Below are 12051 nucleotides of genomic sequence, written 5' to 3' on the forward strand. Positions count from 1 at the left end.
GGTGATTTATTTTCTCTTTCTACCTATATACTATAAATATTCAAAATAGCACAAACTTTGCACACATTATGGGAAAAAAGTTTTATGATTATAACACTTACCAACAATGGTTAATTACTTAAATGAGTCTTGTTATTTATAGAGTCTGCCTGATAAATGGACTCCTTGGAACACGGATTGCCGAACTAATGCATCAGCAGAGCAGAACCCATTTGCACTAATACAGATGCAGCGTTATCTTTTTTATCATGAATCTTGCAATTCTTCCCCAGAAAACACGCTCTTATTTCTGCTTGCCTCAAGGGGCCTTGCAGCAAAGCCAGTCAGCAAGTATGTTTTTGGCCTAAAAGAATCTGCAAAATCATAAAGTACTTGGATTAAAGTACAAAATGTCTGCTCAAATAGTATTTGCTGCTAAACACAATAGTATTTTGTAATATTCCAAAATCCAGACCATCAACCAAGCTTATGACAACGTACTGTATTTTTTTTGAGAATTTTTTTTTTTAATGTCTGGCTTTGTGTAAAAGGAGTGAGACTGTAAGAAACTATTTGCAGGAAAAGGTTTTCTGATAGATCTTGATTCATGAATTTGGATTATTATCATGTACCTGTTTTGTGGACTCACATACTGCAATATGGGTCCAAATGTATTTTAGTGAGAACAAAACCCTAAAAATAGACTTAAAGGCATACTAACAGTATTTTATTGTTCTTTCATGATAGTATAAAGTGAATATTGAGAAACAAGACAACCAAAAAAAATTACAGACCGAATTTTACATTCAATAAAGACATTACTAAGCCTTCTGCAAGAGCCTATCATTCACTATACTGTGTTTGTTTGTGTCCCTGTCCAATTAACGTATATTTTTCCAAAACCCTGCCCCATTATTTTTTATGTGTGCTGATCTAGGACCCAAATGAAATCTAGAAACCATGTTACTGTTTTCTATTAAAAATGCATATCTCTAAATATTTTACTGTAGTCTAATGTTTCCTAAACTCTGTCCTCATGGCACCCTAACTAACCAGGTATTAAAGATATCCATGGTTGAGCACAGATGGGTGAATTAAAATGATTGAAGTATTAATTTAAGTCACCTGTGACCAAGCATGGATAGCCTTAAAACCTGGGCTGCTAAGGTGCCTTGAGGACTGAGGGTTTCATTCAGAGATGGACGCAAGGCCGATATTTACACAGTTGAGCGATTATCAGTAAACTGCACATGGACCTGAGTCGCACTGCGCATGCGTTAAGGTACATTACCAGCGTCACTCTCAGCGGCTATGTACCAGCTGTGTGAGTAGCTGTCAGGCAGCGTTTCTGGAAGGTAACAGGGGAGTGGGGGCAAAAATGCAGCCATGTCACGTCCTTTTTTGGGGGTGTCGCAGCCTGCACCTGCGATCCCGTATGCAATAAAAATGGTTTAGTCGCCTCAGTACATGTGGCCATTCTGAACAACCATAAGATTACTTAGAAGGCCGATTATCAAAGGATCGGTGGCCACTGCTGCAGTTTAATAAGCAGGCGCTTGGATTTGCAAAGGTGCCAGTCCATATAAATCCAGGCGTCTGTGACATTTGCATATTTTACAGCTGCGGAATATGCAAATGCATACAAATTCGCAGCTGCGGTGCCATTAGGGTACATTTCTAAATCAGGCCCTGAGTTTGGGAAACACCGCTGTGGTCTATAAATGAAAAACCATGACTTGTAATTAAATCTAAATACCTGAAAATTAGGTAATTCTTTCATATAATAGTAAAATATAATCTATATTTAGTTAATTAGCTAATAGCACACAATATTATTGCAATAAAAGCGTGATCAGGACTTTGATGGCTTGATGCCATTTTGAGTCTCGGCCTACAGGTTAAGAACCCATGCTGTAGAATATGGATCTCTTCAGGCAGCCTTGATAGAACAGTAGACAATAATAATCAAAATAATCATAATAATAATAATAATAATATTAATAATATTATTATTATTATTTTCTATTGGGAAGAAAAAGCATACATAAAACAGGAGAATACAAAGTAGACAAAATAAATACAAACAGGTTAACAAAGGGCTGCGTGGGCCTGCTTATAAGAGAGTTGACAATCTAGTGTGCGCTTAGTATGATTAGCCCAACATGTCACGCATTGTTTTTCAATTTGTGCAATGAGTAAAGACCTATTACCATAAATGGCAAAAGGAACTTTAAAACATATGTACATCTCTCAGTTTTTATATGTTTGGGCCTGTCTACACTTCCCAACATGGAAGAGATAAATATCAGGGAAACAAAGTAACCAAATGTATAGGTACAATGTAAAGTACAGCCATGGCCAAAAGTTTTGAGAATTACACAAGTATTAGTTTTCACAAAGTTTGCTGCTTCAGTGTTTTTAGAACTTTTTGTCAGATGTTACTATGGTATACTGAAGTAAAATTACAAGCATTTCATAAGTGTCAAAGGCTTTTATTGACAATTACATAAAGTTTATGCAAAGAGTTAATACTTGCAGTGGTGACCCTTCTTTTTCAAGACCTCTGCAATTCGCCCTGGCATGCTGTCAATCAACTTCTGGGTCACATACTGACTGATGGCCACCCATTCTTGCCTAATCAGTGCTTGGAGTTTGTCAGAATTTGTGGGGTTTTGTTTGTCCACCCGCCTCTTGAGGATTTATTACAAGTTCTCAATGGGATTAAAGTCTGGGGAGTTTCCTGGCCATGGACCCAAAATTTTGATGTTTTGTTCCCCTAGCCACTTAGTTATCACTTTTGCTTTGTGGCAAGGTGCTCCATCATGCTGGAAGAGGCATTGTTCGTCACCAAACTGTTCTTTGATGGTTGGAGAAGTTGCTCTTGGAGGATGTTTTGGTACCATTCTTTATTCATGGCTGTGTTCTTAGGCAAATTGTGAGTGAGCTCACTCCCTTGGCTGAGAAGCAACCCCACATGTGAATGGTCTCAGGATGCTTTACTGTTGGCATGATACATGACTGATGGTAGCGCTCACATTTCCTTCTCTGGACAAGCGTTTATCCAGATGCCCCAAACAATCTGAAAGGGGATTCATCAGTGAAAATAACTTTCCCAAGTCCTCAGCAGTCTAATCCCTGTACCTATTGCAGAATATCAGTCTGTCCCTGATGTTTTTCCTGGACAGAAGTGGCTTCTTTGCTGTACTTCTTGGCACCAGGCCATCCTCCAAAAGTCTTTGCCTCACTGTGCGTGAAGATGCACTCACACCTGCCTGCTGTAATTCCTGAGCAAGCTCTGCACTGGTGGTGCCCCGATCCCATAGCTGAATCAACTTTAGGAGATGGTCCTGGCGCTTGCTGGACGTTCTTGGGTGCCCTGAAGCCTTCTTCACAACTATTGAACCACTCTCCTTGAAGTTCTTGATGATCTGATAAATGGTTGATTTAGGTGCAATCTTACTAGCAGCAATATCCTTGCCTGTGAAGCCCTTTTTGTGCAAAGAAATGATGACTGCACGTGTTTCCTTGCATGGTTAACAGAGGAAGAACAATTTCAAGTTCCACTCTCCTTTTAAAGCTTCAAGTCTGTTATTCTAACTCAATCAGCATGACAGAGTGATCTCCAGCCTTGTCCTCATCAACACTCTAAGCTGTGTTAATGAGAGAATCACTGACATGATGTCAGCTGGTCCTTTTGTGGCAGGACTGAAATGTTGTTTTTGGGATTAAGGGCCTGATTCAGAGTTGGGAATAGAGAGAGAGATAGCACTTAACTGTGTACCTGGACAAACCATGTTGCAATGCAAGTGGTGTAAATACATAATATTTTTTTGCATGTAGGGTAAATACTGGCTGCTTTTAAATGTAGACCACAAATACTGCACAGCTTTATTATTACTCTACAAATTATATGTCAGTTTGGACACCTACCTCCCAAATCTAAATCTCTCTGCACATTTTAAATCTGCCCCACCTGCAGTGCAGCATGGTTTCACCAAGATGATCAGTTGAGAGAAATATCTCTCTCTATTCCCAACTCTGAATCAGGCCCTAAGTTCATTGTCATGGCAAAGAAGGACTTTGCAATTAATTGCAATTCATCTGATCACTCTCCATGATATTCTGGAGTATATGCAAATTGGCATCATAAAAATTGAAGCAGCAGACTTTGTGAAAACCAATACTTGTGTCATTCTCAAAACTTTTGGCCATGGCTGTAGCATCATTACTTTCAATTTCAATACCCTTTGATTTCTGTGAAACCTCTCTGATATATAGCTAAAAAAATTACTTTTTTTAGAAAAAGAAATAGTTTAATCCTTGGAATTAATTCATTTAAAAAAAAAGGTAATATAAACAAGCAGGAAAAGACAGAGGCTGGGCCAAAGGGTGCTTTAGCCAATCAGAGAGTTAGAATGATAATGGTAAAGAGTATTTTAATTAAGCCAACTCCTGTGTGTCCATGTGAAACAAGTTTAGCAGAGGAATGTGCCGCTTCACAGAGGTGTCAAGTTCCTATGGTATAACCCTTAAGTTCTAATGTTGCTACTCTATTCCACATTGTAACTGTACATTCTATTTTACAGAATTTAGACTTCATGAATAGAGCTTGGATGATGACAGTCCATTTGTTGCTCTCTGTGGTGCAGTTGGTGGGGTGTACTCTTAAAGCCAAATTAAGGCAAAGATTTTGCAGGACAGTTTTTAAAGATGTGTTCACATCTAACTACCATCACAGATATAGGGCTTAGCAAGGCCAGCTGGTCAGGTAGAGCGGCGATAGAGAGAAAATATGTATGGCCAAAGCAAGTGTAACTTTCTTTCCAACAAAGTTTGACTGTTGTTTTAAAAATTGTCAATCATCCTCCTATACAACTGTATGATGATATGAAATGCTGGTTTATCCTGAGCGCAGTGTACTGTAGCATCATTCCCTTTTAATATTGCATTTGAAGTTAAACACCAAAGATGTATTTCATGATAAAATAGCATTGCATGCTTCACCAGCCAGTGTTTCCTGTCAATGATCCTTATACTTTATCAGTGTGCCAAGTAGTTCTCTCAATATCCTTGTGTGGTCAAGATTATTTAATTTTCAAATTAAATAGAGAGAGACAGAAAATTAAACCATGCTTCTAGTTAAATTGCGCAGTTTGATTTGCCTACACCAAATAAACAAGGTTAATTTGTTACTGGCATGTGTCAGCTTAAAGAGTTCAGTAGCCATATAGCAAGTGTACTTTAAAAACAATATAATAACAGTAGCAACAATTACAGCACTTTGCCTCTAAAAGACTGTTAAAAAACAAAACTTTACACACTATTTTTTGCATTGTTAAAGTAATATACTGGTTCTTTATATAAGAAGTGAATTATGGTTAAGTTTATTTTATCGACTGAATTTATACAAGAATGCGTTTACATTAAAAAAAGACATTCATTTTTTATAAAAAAAAAGTCAGAATTAATATATATTAAAGAAAAAAACATCTCTACACTTGAAAGACACTATTTTCAGGGTCTTTACTTGCATGGCTTGACATTTCAACATCACACAGATAATTTAAAAGTTACTTTGTTAGGACCATAAAATACTTTATACTAATAGTAAGTAATTTATTGTACATTAAGCAGTTTCACAAATACTATAACTTATAAAACATGTTTGTAATACTGAATTTCTATAATTTGTAGCATAATATTTAAGAAACTTTTGGCAATTAAAGATTGCTTTTAGTTTTTAGCAAGCAGTTCAGTTCTGACATTTTGCATGTGAAGATCTCATGTGAATTGTTTTATAGCAGTACATATTCATTACTATCCAGGCAAAGACTTTGCTCCACAGGGCTTATTTGTCTAAGACTCGAAAAGGATCAAAGGTTGATAAGTGATCATGCTAACGACAATCCAAAGGCAATTGAATGATTAATTAGGTTAGTTTTACTAATTGTGACTCAGTTTATGTGTCTCTAGTGTTCTGATGGTTTATTATTTAAATGCTTTGTAATTTTTTTTTGTTAATTATAACACAAATGCGTCCTCTGTCTATTTAGCCATGCTTTAAAATTATTAGTATCTGGGATGTGCAAACCAGTGTTTTAATTGCAATAGTAGATCATTACTGTTTTAAATAGCAAATCCCCCCCTTCTCTATTAAATCAATGACTGTACATTAAAAAAAAACTTACCTTTATCTTGTCAACAGTTTAGTTCTTAAAAAAATAAAAAACAAAATAAATGGTTCTTTTTTAAAACAAATCCTCAGAATAGAAATGTTTCTTCATCTTAGCATTTGGTCAAGCTGTTTGAATTTGTGACGGGGAAATACTGACTTGCCTTTTTATTATCTCAGGTGATAAATATTGCATTGCCTGCATTTAAAACTTTTAATACTAGGGGTGTGAGATGTGGCACCTGTTATTTTTTTTATGTTCGGGTCATTCTATGCTCCTTACTTCATTTTTTTTATACTGAATAGAAAAGAACTAAAACCTTGTCCCTACGTTGCCCCATTCTTTTAGGGGATCAGTACTATAAGCAACAAGGGGGCTGGCAATGTTTGATTGCTGTGTCTGGAAAGTGAGAGAAAGAGAGAGAGAGAGAGAGAGAGAGAGAAGAGAGAGAAGGCCCTGCTAATGTTGCAGTGAAATGATTCTCAAAGGCCCCCCAGGCTGCACTCAGCATCCAGACTTCATTAAATTTTCATACCAAGCACTTGGCCAAGGTCTATTTATGAAAATGTGCTTTCCGCTTCATGGAAAAAAAACACGGGAATTAGATAAGAGAACAAAGGAGAATTCATTAATGCAAAGTATGTATATATATATATATATATCCATACATGTGTGTATATATATATATATATATATATATATATATATATATCAGATGGCTCTCCAGAAGTAAATTAATACAACATCAGCACAGCAGCAGATTGACCTATTGATGTATTTTTTTAATGTATACTATCTCTTTTATACTTACACTCATCATCTATTTAGAATATTATATACTAATGTAAGCAATGTTTGTGTATGCATACTGTATGTTACTACACTTGCGCTGGCTTACATCTATGTGTGTGCGTGTGTGTGTGTATATAAGTTGACTCCATTTGACAAAATAATTTTTATTAGTACCATTTTTTGCAATACTTTTAAATTCCTTTATCCATATCACATAGAAATATTTTTTTTAAGTACCAACAATGTTGTAAACTGCCTTCAAAGACCCAGTGATATTAACTTATCATTGCATCTGTCCATGGTCCTGACAGCTTGCTTACAAAGAAGTTTCTGTAGATGTCTTGGGTGAACACACACCCTCAACACAACACACACACTCGTAGCAACAATACTACATAATTTAAAAGGGCAGCCAGCACAAGGACCTCAGAGATGCTAACGTGATTAAAAACAAGTCCCTCATTCATTGGAAAAGTGTACACAATAAAATATATCCCGTCTAATGCCCTCAGAAAAGAATTAATGTGGTCCCAGGCGAAATGCCAAATTGTGAATTTGAGGGAGTCTGAAACCATACTGAGTGGTGGCTGGGGTAGACTGAAGGATAGATACATTAATGAGAGTTGGATATATATCTACAAAGTTTACTGCAAACTTAAACCATTCTCACAACACTTCATTGATTTCTGAGTGTCTTTTTCACTTGACAAAACTCAACTAATTGTTTCAGTGGCAAACTAATGTTGCAGTCTGCATATAAGAGAAACAATTAATAGAGTTTTAAAGCTGGAAGATGAACCTTCAATCAATAACCTTTTATTCACTCTTTTCACTCATTTTGTGATTAGAAACACTGGCAAATGATACTTTACTCATTACCTACATACTCACCCCATGTTCTGGGATTCCCCTGTATACATGACAGCTCTCAACTATCATGTATCATGAAACCTGCAGATTATTACTAAGCTTGATAAATATCTTAAAAGTAGGACTATAATTAATTATAATGTGAATATTTAACTTGAGTGAGGATGATGGTAAAAATAATAATAGTAATAAGAAATATAAAAGCGTCTATGAATTCCATAAATAAAATAGTACTGTCCATGTCAACTAAAGAATTAATAATTTTTAAAAGTGTTTAAGTTGTTCTCCTTTTAATTAGCTTACATTTTTTTCAGTTTAAATCAACTGCAAATATAGTATTTTGTTGTTTTGTGTGAGATTATCCTCTGGAATGTAATCCATTTATTTTTATATCATCCATTAATTAAATATATATATATATATATATATATATATATATATATATAAATAATTATATATATAGTTATTTATTTTAATGCAAAATGCCCATGTTCACATGCTGTGCGTAAGCTTGCATGTAACTGTTTTCAGATCGTTCCCATTTTCAAAACAGGAGCTGTAATGTGCGTAATAAATTGAATATCCGATAATTCTTTCTGTTCTTTAGTATACTAGAAAATCAATATGTTTATATCTGACATTCATTATTTATTATATTTGTGATTTTTATGGTGGAAAACTGCCATGGTAACTTTAGAAAGTCATGAACAGGAAATGAATAGGAAGAATCATTTAATGATTACAGTTAGATATTATCATCATACATTTTTTTGTTTACAATTTACATTGTTAAAGTGTCGCAAATACATATATATATGTGTGTGTGTGTGTGTGTGTGTGTGTGTGTATATAAGAGGGAATTGTTTTTTTTATTTAATATTTTGAAAAAAAAAGTATTTAAAAGTACTGTTCTGTAATTCATGATATTTTATATCATAGGTAAGTTATCACCCAAAAATCTTTTTATTTTAATCAATGTTTGCTCTTCAAATTAAATAGTTTTAATTTACTAATTTTTACATTTGATTCAATAATTCATAAATATATGATGCAAACTTGTAGGGAATATTAGTAGAACATAAATAATATATAAAATTGAATTCTGATTCACCAGATAGCAATGTATTTTTATATATATTTTAATTAGAAAGGAATGTGTTTCACAGTTATATCTATGCACTTTAACACACTATAAAACAAAATAGTTTTTATGGTAAATGTTAATATGTCTATTACTAAACTACTATAACATTACACCTTTTTCATATATTAAACTAAAGAAACAACCAAAGGTCCTACAGTATGATACGGTTTTTTGTGATTATTATATATGACTACTGTTTGGGACATTTTGTAATTCTTTTACTTATAACAATGCAGAATATATCTTAGCACATATAAACAGTTATATAATAGTCCTTTATGAATTGAGCAATCTAGACCAAACTCATTGGCAGGATATGAACCTTTTGTAGGCGCTCTTGTTTTCAGAAAAACACATGTCAAATTTCAGCTATTGAACTGAAAATAAAATAAAATACCTTTTAATTTCTTGATCTTATGCACTCACATTTGTTCTGTCTTGTCTATACATTTACATTACAAAGTGTTTCAAATCAATTTTGGCTACAAGAATACTAGTGGGACATCCTTTCTAATATGTTTTTGATCCTTGCTACAAAAGCATCTTTGTTGTGCATTTAGTTTGTAGTATTCATTGACATTTCATCTGCTTGTTAATGAAATATTTCTTTGATTTTTGTGGTGCTTCTTTTAGTCAATGCACTTCATTCAGAATTAAACTTAAAGCAACATAAAAAAAACCTATTGATTTTGCATGCACAATTTTGAAGTTCCTTTATAAAGTAGATGTTCACTATTAATTTGACCACATCTACATGTTTAATGTAAATACATACATATGATCTAATTTTTGTGTTGCATATTAATTATGGCTTAGTTTCCATAAAGATCAAAATGAAGGCAGGTAAAGGTATATATTTGACCAAGTTAGCATCTCCAACCAACTGCCACATATGTTTTCTGTTTAATGAACAGTTTTCCCTGTTGCTGTTTATTTATGAGTGTTAATAAATTAAAGAGATCTAAAGTGCACAGATCTAATATTTAGTCAAAGGGTAAATCTGAAGATCCTAAATCGCAGTATTTATTTAGTATCCTACATTTCAATTTATTAAAATTAGCTAAAACAAATGCTCACTTCTTGTCATCTATATACAGTAGGATATCTATATATACAGTATGCTGAATGAACTCATTATATCAACTAACTCAATCCATGATGTTGAGGTGTTCCATAGAATACCAAAGGAAGGGAAACTTCTGTAGAGTTAGTACCTGTTTTTTTTTAAGTAAACAGAGAAAAACATATACTCATTTGGGAACTCTGTGTACTACATAAATGTGTTCTCAAATTTAAAATAATTTTATATCTTTTTATTAAACATTAAATGAATTTGTCTTGTTTAAAACAAAAATCAGAGGAAAAGAGGAAATTGTATACTTAGACATTTGTATTATTATAACAGAATCATCAGTAAAGAAAATATACACCCTTGTAGCCTAATTCTTACTGATTATTAGTGAGAATTGTCCTCCGCAGAATAGTATGACAGTAGACAAGTAGGTTTCAATATGGCCAGGCATGAAAAATGTTGGTTATATAACAGGCAGCTTTCACATATTGTGTACGTTAAGTGATGAAATGTAACATTTCACTCTACGCTCTTGTAATAAAGGTTCCTCTGATGTTATATCCTTGTTTAAAGTTTCAATACATACTTCACCATCACATTGTTATTCATTCGGAATTTGTAGTAGAAAAACGTATACATGATTAATACATTATATGACCTACTGCACTAATACTCACCAAATACAGTCTTTCAGCCTAATAATCACGCACATGCATTTATGCATTTTATGCATATGTAAGTTTAGTTCTGTTCCTATGGGTGATATATATAAAACCTTCAATAAATGTGCACACACATACACACACATTTATACTGTATAAATAAAAAAAGTAAATGTGTTTAATAATTAACTGGAAATATTGTAAATAAGTAGACCATTTTGCAGCAGTACAGTCCTGTGTTTTTTTTTAACAACTCTTACTGTGCTATGACCATGAAAGTTACAGTATTTCTAATTTATCCATGCCAACACAGATGACAATGTATTATAATGCTTTAAGGTGAACCTTAGATATATATGCCAAAGCAATTAAAATATGCATTATTTACAGTAAAGTGATCTCCTTGGTAACATGGATGTAAATACTGTATTGTCCCTGTGCTGTATCTTTTTGTCTATAAAGGTGTATTATTACTGTATGTCTGTGTAATCATTATCCAGTACAGTGCTTGGGAAAATGTTAACATTTTATAAATAATTGATAAAAATAGGGATACGATATGATTTGTCAGTGCTCTTGTACAGAATATTCTCTATGCCTCAGGCAAAATTTAACATTAAAATCAAATGTATTTTATGCCATTTGTTTTTCTCAAAACATTAAAAAGATCTATTAATTGTATACATTTTGCAACAAAACAAATAATTTTTTTTCCATTGATATAAACTACTATTTAATGTTCATTTTACTGTATGATAAATTGATACAGCTATCAACTTAACAACTATTACAATGTCTTATCACAGTATATAATTATATTTTAACTGTGCAGTCTGCGTTAATCCATTAAACTTAACATTAATCATAGCTATTAAATATGAGTGTCAAGTATTATTAGGTTACTTGGTGAATTTAATATGTTTTATCAATATGAACTCTTACTCTCTTCACAATTGTATTTACTAAAACATTTATTTATTTCCAGATCTGGCATAATATTTTCATATCGTGCAAAAATTTGCCTTTTACAAGTTTTTAAAATGTCTTTGATGTTATGTGTTTTATGTTCTTATTTAGCTTTAAATGCAAGATGCTGTCGTAACCTCTAGGAAATTTAAACCAAAAGAAATAACGTGACAGCTTGCAGTGTGATCCTTCTCGGTTATCCAACAAGAGTCTCATCTTTCATTCACATCTTTTTTTTTGTTTCAGTTTGCAATCTTGCAACTATTTACAACCAATACACATATAAAATACAAATGAATTAATTATTTTTCTTTTTTTTTTTCCAATGTATTTTACAGAAAATCATGGCATGAAAATAACAGTTCAGAGAAGAATGAGGTAAATCGTGCATGG

General features: G+C 33.2%; 1 long non-coding RNA gene across 1 annotated transcript in view; it reads right to left on the reverse strand.

The window, feature by feature from the left end:
- The window catches only part of LOC148538556 (uncharacterized), a 67155-nt gene extending 60868 nt beyond the window's left edge, over positions 1–6287 (reverse strand). The window contains exon 1 of the long non-coding RNA XR_015871792.1: positions 6168–6287. This is a non-coding gene — a long non-coding RNA (uncharacterized LOC148538556). The remainder of the gene's footprint in view (positions 1–6167) is intronic.
- Positions 6288–12051: the final 5764 nt, after the last annotated feature.

The sequence above is a fragment of the Taudactylus pleione genome, unplaced genomic scaffold (assembly GCF_031769625.1).
Source record: "Taudactylus pleione unplaced genomic scaffold, aTauple2 ptg000039l, whole genome shotgun sequence".
Lineage (NCBI taxonomy): Eukaryota > Metazoa > Chordata > Amphibia > Anura > Myobatrachidae > Taudactylus > Taudactylus pleione.